Consider the following 10,965-nt stretch of genomic DNA (forward strand, 5'->3'; position numbering starts at 1 on the left):
TTCACCTTTCGATATATTAAAGCAAACACAAACCAGAGCTCTCTAGCTTACGTACAAGTCGAGAAAATGATACTAGAACGTGATCGACAAATTTCCAAGCAATTGGAAGCCTCCATGACTACTGTCGACCTCGTTAACAAGGCCGAAACGTTGGAGAGGAAGAAGTTTTGACGACCCATGCAAGAGATCTCGAGGTTGCACGCCTGACTGTCCAGAGAGCTATAAAAAAAGTGAATGGAAAGAACCTTATGATGATAGAGAGGCCACTTTCAACCCTTTTTTGACACTTTTGGATCCCTACAGCACTGAACCCAATCCCTCGAATACACATTTTGTATACATCTATAGGGAAGGCCTGAAGTGGCCGTCATACAAACACCGATTACCTAAAAGCCACTGGCTGCCAGCACTGCGACGCCATTACAGAGACAACATCTGTAGTGGGCGCCTGTCCTTCTGCCGCCGCCTGGAGGCCAGAATTGTTACTAAGAGCGGCTACATTAATTTTAATTAATAAATTATATCTTGTTCAAGTTTAAAATTCAAAGGGTTCAGATTTTAATGGACCAATCGGTTCATCATACACACTCAAAATGAAGTATCTACAAATATCTAAACATGCAGACACAATTTGCTTATTTAGTATGGATTAGGTATGTGAATAAAAAAATTGAACATCTCTTCTACAAATTTCCAACTCTTGGACCCTGCCCCTAGTATACATTTAAAACTCCGCCTATGCTTTAGGTCCCTTCAAAAAACTTTAAGCTCTACAATGATTGGATAAATAAAATTAATTAAACTTTTTTTTTTTAAATTGTCTGGTGCAAGACTTAGCCATTGACTTTTGACGCCCTATTTTTAATCTCCATTGATAAAGTAGTCATATATCTTGTTTAGAATAATTAACTTCTGCGATTATTTCGATTTGAATATAATATGTCAAGCTGCAGTTCTCCCATTAGCCCGGATTAAATCATTTTTGGAATTAGTTATAATATATGAAACAATTTTTGATTCCAATATTCTTCATTTGTATGCTATTTCGTGGCACACAGAGTCCATGAAACTAATTATTTGGGACACTAGGGCACCATGTCCTCATCACCAAATGAAGATTTCGGCTCTTCCTAATCTATAATAAAGGGTTTTTCATTTACCTTTTCATAAATAAATGCAACTTTTAAAAATATTTGGTTGGTATGACAGATAGGCAATATGGTTCTTAAGACTAAGTTAATAAATACATCGATAATATGTACCAATATATTTTGCAATTTTATAATATTAAAAAATATTACAATAATGGGTTTATCTCTATCCATTCCAGACACTGAAATATTACATCATCTCTACCTTTTACCAATTTAAATTCTTGATTTATCATATTTAAATAAACAGGGATGTCCAGGTAAATTGGGACATTTTTTAATGGACCATAATTGCTGAAATTTTCATTTTACAGAATTTTTTTATGTACAAAAGTTGTTCATCAATAAATGGAGAAAAAAAATTATTCGATGTGTCCCCCTTTGGCGACGATGACCGAGGTGGTTCTGGAAGGAGGAGCACACTTAGACGACGTGTACGTGATTTAACTAGCCTCGGGTCTTCACGATCGATTTCTTGAGCTAGTCTATAGTGTTTAAATCAGGAGAGTTAGAAGCCAAGTCTGTAGGTACCAAAAGTCGACGTTTTCCTCTTTGAGCAAGTCGAAGGTCATCTTAGCTTTGGGAGTGGGGGCTGAGTCCTACTGGAAGGTGAACCGGTTGCTCCCATCTTTGGCTTTCATCCACGTGATGACTTTGTCCTTCAGCACCTCAAACTACTTTTCATGGCCGACCCTCCCTTTTTGGTTGAAGAAGATTGGCGGCATCACCGTCTTGCTGGATCTGATGACCCCCGACAACATGACCGAGACCGGAAACTTGGTTATATAACCATGGGGACATTCAAATTCTTGTCAGCTAAAAAAAAGTCGTTTTGGATGTTATATACTATGTTTACGGTCCACTTCTTCAAGTCATTGAGAAAAGTTACAGGACGCCGCTTACCTTTAAGGAGATTCAATAATTTGTGGCTCCTGGTCAAACAAACTTCCTTCACTTTCCTGTCAAGATTTGTTTCTTTGAGGGCTTGTAGGAGGACAACTATAGGTCGGTCTTTACCACTCTCTGGACTGTCCACGTGCTGACTCTGCAGTTTTTTGTGAGCACATTTTTGGTTCGCCTCAATCGATCGTTTGAGGCCATAAAAAACTGTGGGATTCGTCTTCTTATTGCTTCTGGCCTTGTGGGAATTCCGTTTACACTGGCCGGTTAGCTTCCACTTGTCGTAGATCCTGTAGACTATGGACCTGGGGTACACTAGCGTCTTGGCAATCAGAGGAGGCTTGTATCCTGCATGAATAATTTCGACAACCGCTGACCTTTTCCCTTGCTCCATGTTTGGTTTGTTTATCTATTTGATCGAAACTTTTTGTGCTTAAACTAGACATCCAACCTCACATATCTTGTCAAAAAAATAAAAAGCAAGCAGCCGTCAGAAGATGGGGAAAAAATCTCGATCCTCAATTCTACTGAAAATCAAAGGTGGACTTTCACTTATACGTAAGGTTGATAATTTTGTTAAGGATACAAAAGTGTGCGAGGAAAAAGGAAGAAATACTTATGGTATCCTTGATTAAATAATAAACATATTCCTCTATCAAGAAAGTTATCAATTCTCGCCTTTATTATTCAATATTAATATAATATTAGATACTCATAGTCGATAGAGAACTGAATAAAATGCCTAAAATAACGTCTCCTTCCGTCTGGATTTCTGGAAATGGAGACACAGGAATTTGGAAATACTTACCAGACGAGAAACAAATGGCTTTTCGGATTTGTAAAAATAAATATAAATGTGCCTTTAGTCTCCCGTCTAGAATTAAACGTCACTCATTATCCTCATCTCACATCAAGAGCATGGATATTCATCTAAAAAATCAAGTTAATGATGAATACATCAAGTCAGACTTTAACTCTGATCTCACAAAGATGCTTATTACATGTAATATACCCTTATCCATTGCTAATCATCTACGTTCAAAAAATTTATGAAGAAATACACGGGTAAACCTATCCCTTCCCGAGGAACCATCATTAAATTAATGGAGGATGTTGGTACTGATGTCATTTATAGAAATACATATAAAAATGTTTTGAGTCATCCACACCAAATGACGATCAAGTTATCAGTAAAAGGTATAAAATATTTACTAATTTGGAAATTGAACTCTGAATCTTGTACTATCTAACAGTAAGTATTCAATTTTTTTTAAATCTAACCCTAAAATATGATTCTATTTTAGCCAAAATTATCAAGAATTATGATACACAACTCATTCAATGGCAAAAAAAGTGCTTAAATGGTTACAACAACGGGAGTAGTAGCTTTGGATGGTTCGCAACTAGTTTATCTGAGACTAGTTTCTTCACTTAAAGACTTGGGTATGATAATTAGGTTTTCCAATATTACATAATCAATGAATATTACTTTTTTTATCACTTAAGGCTTAGCTATGGTTGATAGGCTCCAACAAATGGTATTCAGAAAAGCGTGCGAGGAGAAGAGAAGAAATACTTATGGCATCATTGATTAAATAATATACATCTTCTTCTATCAGTCAAGAACATTATCATTCCCGTCTTTATTATTCAATATTAATATTATATTAGATGGTGATAGCCGATAGAGAACTGAATAAAATGACGTCGCCTTCTGTCTGGATTTATGAAAATGGAGGCCCAGGAATTTGGAAAATGCTTACCGGATGAGGAACAGATGGCTTGTCGGATTTGTCGATATAAGTGTGCCTTTAGTCCCTGTCTAGAATTCTACGCCACTCATTATCCTCATCTCATATCAAGAGCATGGATATTCATCTAAAAAATCAAGTTAATGATGAATACATCAAGTCAGACTTTAACTTTGATCTCACAAAGATGCTTATTACATTGCTAATCATCCTACGTTCGAAAAATTTATGGAGAATTACACGGGTAAACACGTCCATTCCCGAGGAACCATAATTAATTAATGGAGGATGTTGGTAATGATAGAAATACCCCATTGTAAATTGTGAAGTTAAGATAATGATATGGTTGATAGGCTCCAAGAAATGGTGTTCAGAAAACTCATAAAAGGCAAAAACAATTGCTTAAATGGTCACAACAACGGGGGTAGTTGCATTGGGTGTAGCATTATAATTAGCAATTGTGTATATATGATGTTATATAAGCATAAAAACAGGGAAAAAATCTTTTTTGATGCTCTTAATAAGGAGTAATATCGCCGGACATTACTACATAATTAGCTTTTGCTCTAAATCTCTACGATTTCATTTTAGAAAACTACATTAAGTCAAGAATGGTTGCCTGAATTGTCTTATCAGTTATAAAAGAGTCTTATTTTTATATCTAAGATAAGTAATTAAGGCTTAAAATTTGACTGCATGGATTAACTTTTTTTTTTTTAGATAAACATGAAATAAATGAACGTTGGATTTTAAAAGCTGTTCTTACTAAGATTGGAAGAAGATATGGATTTCAATCTAACATTATTTTATGATTTTGACATTTACTTTATTATTAATAATTATTAAGATCTCATTGTTAGAAATATATCCATCCTGTGCACAATTGTATATGCAACTTGCACATGAGGAAAAAAGGATGATGATCTTTTTGATTAAACTCCACGTCTGGCTTGTGTTTTCCGACCTAAAGTTATGACATATTGAACTGAATTCTGATGTTAAAAACAAGAAAATATTATTTGGATCAATCTATTATTTCAATATTGGAATAATGCAGTCGAAAAAATATACCTCGATAACTGGTTCTTTTTTGAATATATATATATTTGATATTGAACAAATTATTCAATAAAATGTTCCGAAAATTTAAATATTTTGGATTAATGCTAAGTGTCCCTTATACATCGTTTTGTGACATTTCGTTTTCAAAAATTGAAAGTTGACGTTCGATGAAAAAACAAGGAAAAAAATTAAAAATTTATCTAGAAAATGACAGGTTTTTTTTTTGGTAAAACATCGATTTTTACTTGTCAAATTTATATACAAACGAATTTCCATACAAATTTCTATAAACTTTATTTAATATACGAATCCAATATTCTATTGGATCCATTTTTTACACCTTAAAAAGAAAACAAAAAAGAACGAGTTGCAATTTTCACCGATTTTTTTTCCCCATAAATTTTTTGATTTTGATTCAATTTACACACAAACATACTCTATCATATATTTTACTAAAACTGCTGAATTGTAATGACGAATTGCCAATGGGAATATTAAAAAAAACCTCTGACTGTTCTATACTTTTCTTTCTCTATCGGCTAGACCTTAAAAAAAATGTTTTTATTAATATAGGAGTAATTACTTATAATTTCTCAAATATACATATTATTAGGGTTGGATTGAATTTATATATATGGAGTTCGAGGTTTGACATTGAGTCAAGTCGAGTTCGAATAAAGGCACCCATTAAATTTTTTCATTGAATTGATCAAATGTGATTTTAAGGGGTCCTTCCGTTCAGTACTGATTAAATATCATTTTCTTTCCATAATATTACTTAATTAATTATCGACAATATGGAAATACGATTGTGTAACGATGTCATAATATTTTTTAGGGCCTGATATATAATGCAACTAGGCAATAGAAGGATAGATAGTTGATAGGGAGTAAGGCTTAAGTCATTTTATTAGTTTATCCCATTTTAATATCCAAGCGTTAACTATCTTCCTTATTACAAATCAAAAAAATGATTTTTCTTGTTATAAAACTGGATTGTGGATACCCCCAAAATGGCCCACATGGGTACATGACGTGAAAACGCTCTATTACATATAACTTACATTCAGTTCTATCATCAAATGTTAATTACTGTCGCATAAAGTATTTTTGATAATACATATATTGTTGGTATTTAAATCAAGGGCCTCCGCAGAGGGTGGATTGAATGGGCTGTATTCCCAAATTAAGTAATTTTTATTTTTACTAGAATTTTGTTTGGTCAGGATGAAAATTTTTTGCGTGAAAATAGCTATTGACAAAAGAAATTAATTTTTTGTCAATAGCTATGGATTTTTGAATTTTTTTTCGGAAAAATTTAATTTTTGAAACTTTTTGTGAATAGCTTTGGATTTTTAGAATTTATTAAAAAAATCCAAGAACAAAGCCCCTCCCCCCACAAAAAAAAAATATAGATAATCCACCAAACGCCCTTGTCAAAGTATATATGTATCCCCCCCCCGAGGACTGAGTCCCCGATCAGACTCGAGAACAGTATGCTTAACAGCACATTGCGTACTTATTATGCAGACAGTCTTTGGTTTAACGAAACAAAAGAAAAAATAATGAAAAAAACAACTCAGACAATTATTATTAACATTTTTTATTTATTTAATCATAATGGTTTTATACACATATAATGTTATATGTCTTTTATAATTTGTAACTGCTTCAAGCAGACTGTGAAGTTACATTCATAAAATAATATACATAGCTATGAAGTACTAAATTAAATAAAGTAGTTATAGTGGTGTTGTGCCGACTCGATTTAAGTGGTGATGACTTGAAAAAAAAACAAAAAACGAGTAGACTTCATAATAGGTTTAGTAAAAAGAAATCCATTATTTTTCTGATAGACATATTTAGTAACCTGGAGTAAAATGCTAGGGGGTAAAAGGAAGGGAGTAGTTATCAACGTGTGTAAGAGCCCTAAGCCCCCTCCGACAATGCAATAATTATTTTTTTAAATGAATAAAGTTTTTAAAAAAAAATGTATCAAGAAATTTTTTTTTCTAAATAAAAGGGCGTCATGAAAAATCATTAAGAAGAAGAAAAAAAAAAAAATCAATAAATTTAAAAAAAAAAATATTCGGGCAAAATGTTCGTTTCCAGAAAATATTCAACTTTGCTACACTCGTTATGAAAATGACTTATGTTCAGTTAAGATGATGTATTATTAACCATCCTCTTTTACCCCGAGATATACCATCTTTTTACAACTTTTTCGAATCGGCTGTTGACTGTTTATAAATTCATGTAAAGTCCAGTTTTATGTGGTATAATTTAAAAAAAAGAAAGAATGAAATCAGGGACGTCTGCAGCATTATATTTGGCTTGGTTTTTTGAATTTTTTTGAAAAAAAATTCAAAAATTAAATTTGAAATAATAAATTTTATAGTAAAAAGCAAAAGTTCCTTAATTGGCAATCCCCCATACACCCCTTAGACCCCCTTAGAAATGACATTGATCGAGTTAAATATTATCCTATTTTTCATTTGGACATTTAATTATAGATAGTAGACACTACAATTATTAAATAAGACGCTATAAAATATAAGACGACTATTAACAGTTTCAATACTGTTTGTTTTGGCTCTAATAATCGAAACTCCATTAACTTAGCAGGAGTGTCTGCAGAAATATATATTTATTTTTTTGACTTGGTCCTTTGTTTTCTGGAATTTTTTAATAAATATTCCAAAAATCCATAGTTATTCAAAGAAAATTAAATTTTTTGGGAAAAAATTTGAAAAATGAAATGTTTAGAAAAAATAAAGTCAAAAGTTATGCTATTTCGAAAAAAATAAATAATTAAATTTTTTGGAAAAATATTCCAAAAATCCACAATTATTCACAGAAAATTTTAGTTACTTTTATTTTTGGTAAAAATTTCAAAAATCCAGTTATTCACAAAGAAACTAAAATTTTTGGAAAAAAATCAATTTAAAAATTTTGTAATTTTTTTTCAAAAATTCATAGATTTAATTTTTGGGAAAAATTTACTTGTTATAAGCAAAAATTCCTTAATAGAGGAGGAGAGCTACAGTCCCTCCATCCCACCCCCTGCGGACACCCTGCTTAAAAATGTCAAAATTTAGCAATCATGCTATGAATACTATTATTTAAATATGTCAGTAATTTTTCCTCCCCCACAAATTGCATTTGAATCTCACATGTCAAATGTAGAAATTCATCATTAAAGATTGAGTAAATTAACTCTCATAATCCTCTTCACGTCCTTGCCCTGAATAATAAACATGCTTACAAGTAGTGAGGTGTAAATATATATATATATATATATACAATAATAAATAATGCAAGGAAATTTGTAACACTAGTTCCAACGGACCTTTTTGCACTGAGTGTTAAAATATATTATATTTCTCTTCACTGAGTGAGTTTTGATAAAACAATATCAACGGATAACAAAAAAAAAAAAAAAAAAAAAATCAGATGCTATAAATTGCAAGAAAAACAATTATGAACGGACTTTAATGTCCCATAGGAAAGTTGTCAAACGTTATTGATTTTCGTACACAATAATCTGCATTACATTATACTACTAGAGACAGTACTCTGCATTGTCCAAGGCTATTAGATGTCGATGAATAGACAAACTTTGATTTAATAATAAGGGTAAAAAATAATTCTCCAATAAATCCTTAATGTTACTCTCCATTTTTCAAGAGCACACTCTCATGTAGCTATTCATTTCTTAAATGTTCCCTCCCTAAGAATGAAAGATAACATTTTGAAGGAGTGCTTTAGTCTCTAGAGCGCTCTCTGGCTGAGCTTTAGCAAAACCTAATTGAAGTCTCATTCATTATTATATACTTTTATATAGTGTACTTCCTTCTTTTTTTTTTTCAATGTGAGCTTTAGTTACAGATACTCCTCGTTACATATGAGTCCTCAAATCATTTTTGTTTTATATCTACGCAGGACAATAAATATGCAGACATTCAAACTTTGCTTTAATGGCCTCTTACTCTTCGTACCAAGTTTGATCAAAATCAGTCTTTAACTTATGGAGTAATACTGGTGACTTACAAGCATACATACAAAGGCAAAATATATAACCTCCTTTCAACCTTGTTTGCCGAGATAATTAAAATAATTCCCTGCATTAATGCTATTTTAAATGTAGAAGATTCTCCTCTTTATACCAGTATTTCATTTTCTCCCCCAAACAAAAAATAATACTCATATAGCAACCAACTGATATTAAAAAGGATATTGATTAAGTAATAACATTTGAATCGCTCCCACCTTCTTCTCGAGCTATTTTTTTCCTTACAAAAATCTCAACTCTACCTATAATTAACTAAATAGTGGTTACCAAGTAGGTATAGATTATGAAAGACCTACAAATTGTAAGTTGACCCTTCAATTGACAGAAGTAGCAGATACAATTTATCCTAATTTATAAACGCCATTTGTACAGGGTAAGGACTCAAAAATTAGAAAATTTAATAATCCGTTTTCACTGCTACATATTTTTATTTTGTATCATTATTATGACAAACTTTTGAAGCAAAAGTTATTAATGCAACAATTTTCTTCACGTTTTTTTCCATATGTCCCCCTTCATTCTGAATGATGGTTACAATACGGGGACGAACAGAAACACAGCTGGCCTTATTCTTCTGGCCATCTAAGACACACCAAACAACAAAGTCCAGAGGGTTCACGTCGGGTGAGGAAGAAGGCCAGAAGGCAGCCATATTCTCCCTGCAGAAATGCTGTACCTTCTTTGACGCGTGTGCCGGGGCCCCATCTTGGGGAAACACATATTTGTCCTTGGGGAACTATATCTTCAAACATGGCAAGACATGGTATCTGAGGACCTTGTAGTAGACGTCTGTGTTGATTTTCTTGCTGGCCTGGAAGAACTAGAGAGGCTCTTGCTGCCGTGGAATGCCACCGGACCAAGGACCATGCCCTGAGCTGGATGTTCGGTCCTGAGGGTTCCCTTAGCCTGAGCTCTTGATTCAGCCAAGAAACAACCATTTTTCCTGCGTTGAACAGCGTCCACTTTGAAGATCTTCTTGTCTGAGGTCGGCTTGTGCGCAGAGGAGATTGCACACCCTCAATCTTTTTACTTGTTGCTCGGATATTTTTGAATTCACAAAAACAAAACAAAGATCAAATTGTAGCTTTTTGTCAGGTCTTTTGAATTGAGCCAAGTAAAAAATTGTCAGACTTTTAGAACGGAGGCTAAACGGCCTCGAAGAGGATTCTAATTTTTAAGTCCTCACCCTGTAATATTTAATAAGTATAAAATAAGGTATTTTTGTCTGCCAACAGAAATGTCTGTCTTGCATTGAATTGAAGCAATCGCGACAGTGTAACACAACGTCTTTTCATACAATGTATTCCTGGTATATTGATGTACATACATATTTCTATGCTTTTTTGTTGTTTTTATTCTTAATTCTTCAAGAAAAATGCACTTATAAGAATGTGCATACTATGTGTTTGTACTTATTTTTTCTCTCTTTTTCAAGACTCTGTCTGTCTGTCGCTACTTTTTTGTTTAAGCTTCATTTTATATCTTATTAGTATATATGAATGTACATTAGGGTGAGAACTATTTTTGAAATGAAATATTTGTAAGGGCCCATTGTAAGTATGAATGTGCCATGTCCCAGGACTACAAAAAAAAGTTTTGATTTTACTTTAAAAAACTCGTCAGAGTGTATTAATTATTTTGGCTACTTTTGTTACGTGTGAGGTTCCGATAATATATTGATTTGTGATATGCTACAAGCAATGTTTTACTTTTTGCTGTGAAAAGAGAACTTAGTCTTTGTCAAATGCTCATAATAATCACCCATGATTGTTGAAACTTTTGGTCAATCACTAATCTTGTGGAAATTTCATTTGAAACAAAGGAAATGTTTCTTCCTTCTTGGAATATTTTCGAAATTTATAATTTTTGATATGTGCTATTGATGGATTTGCTTAGTTGATTGTTACCTCCGCAAGTAAGTTGAACGGAGGTTTTTGCCTTTGTTTGTGACAGTATTGCGCTTGGCCATTAAAGTTGTGAATTATCGTGCGTCGAGTAGGGAGGTTTCAAATGAAGAAACTTGCCATAT

This window comes from Lepeophtheirus salmonis, chromosome 1, assembly GCF_016086655.4.
Source record: "Lepeophtheirus salmonis chromosome 1, UVic_Lsal_1.4, whole genome shotgun sequence".
In the NCBI taxonomy this organism is placed as follows: domain Eukaryota; kingdom Metazoa; phylum Arthropoda; class Copepoda; order Siphonostomatoida; family Caligidae; genus Lepeophtheirus; species Lepeophtheirus salmonis.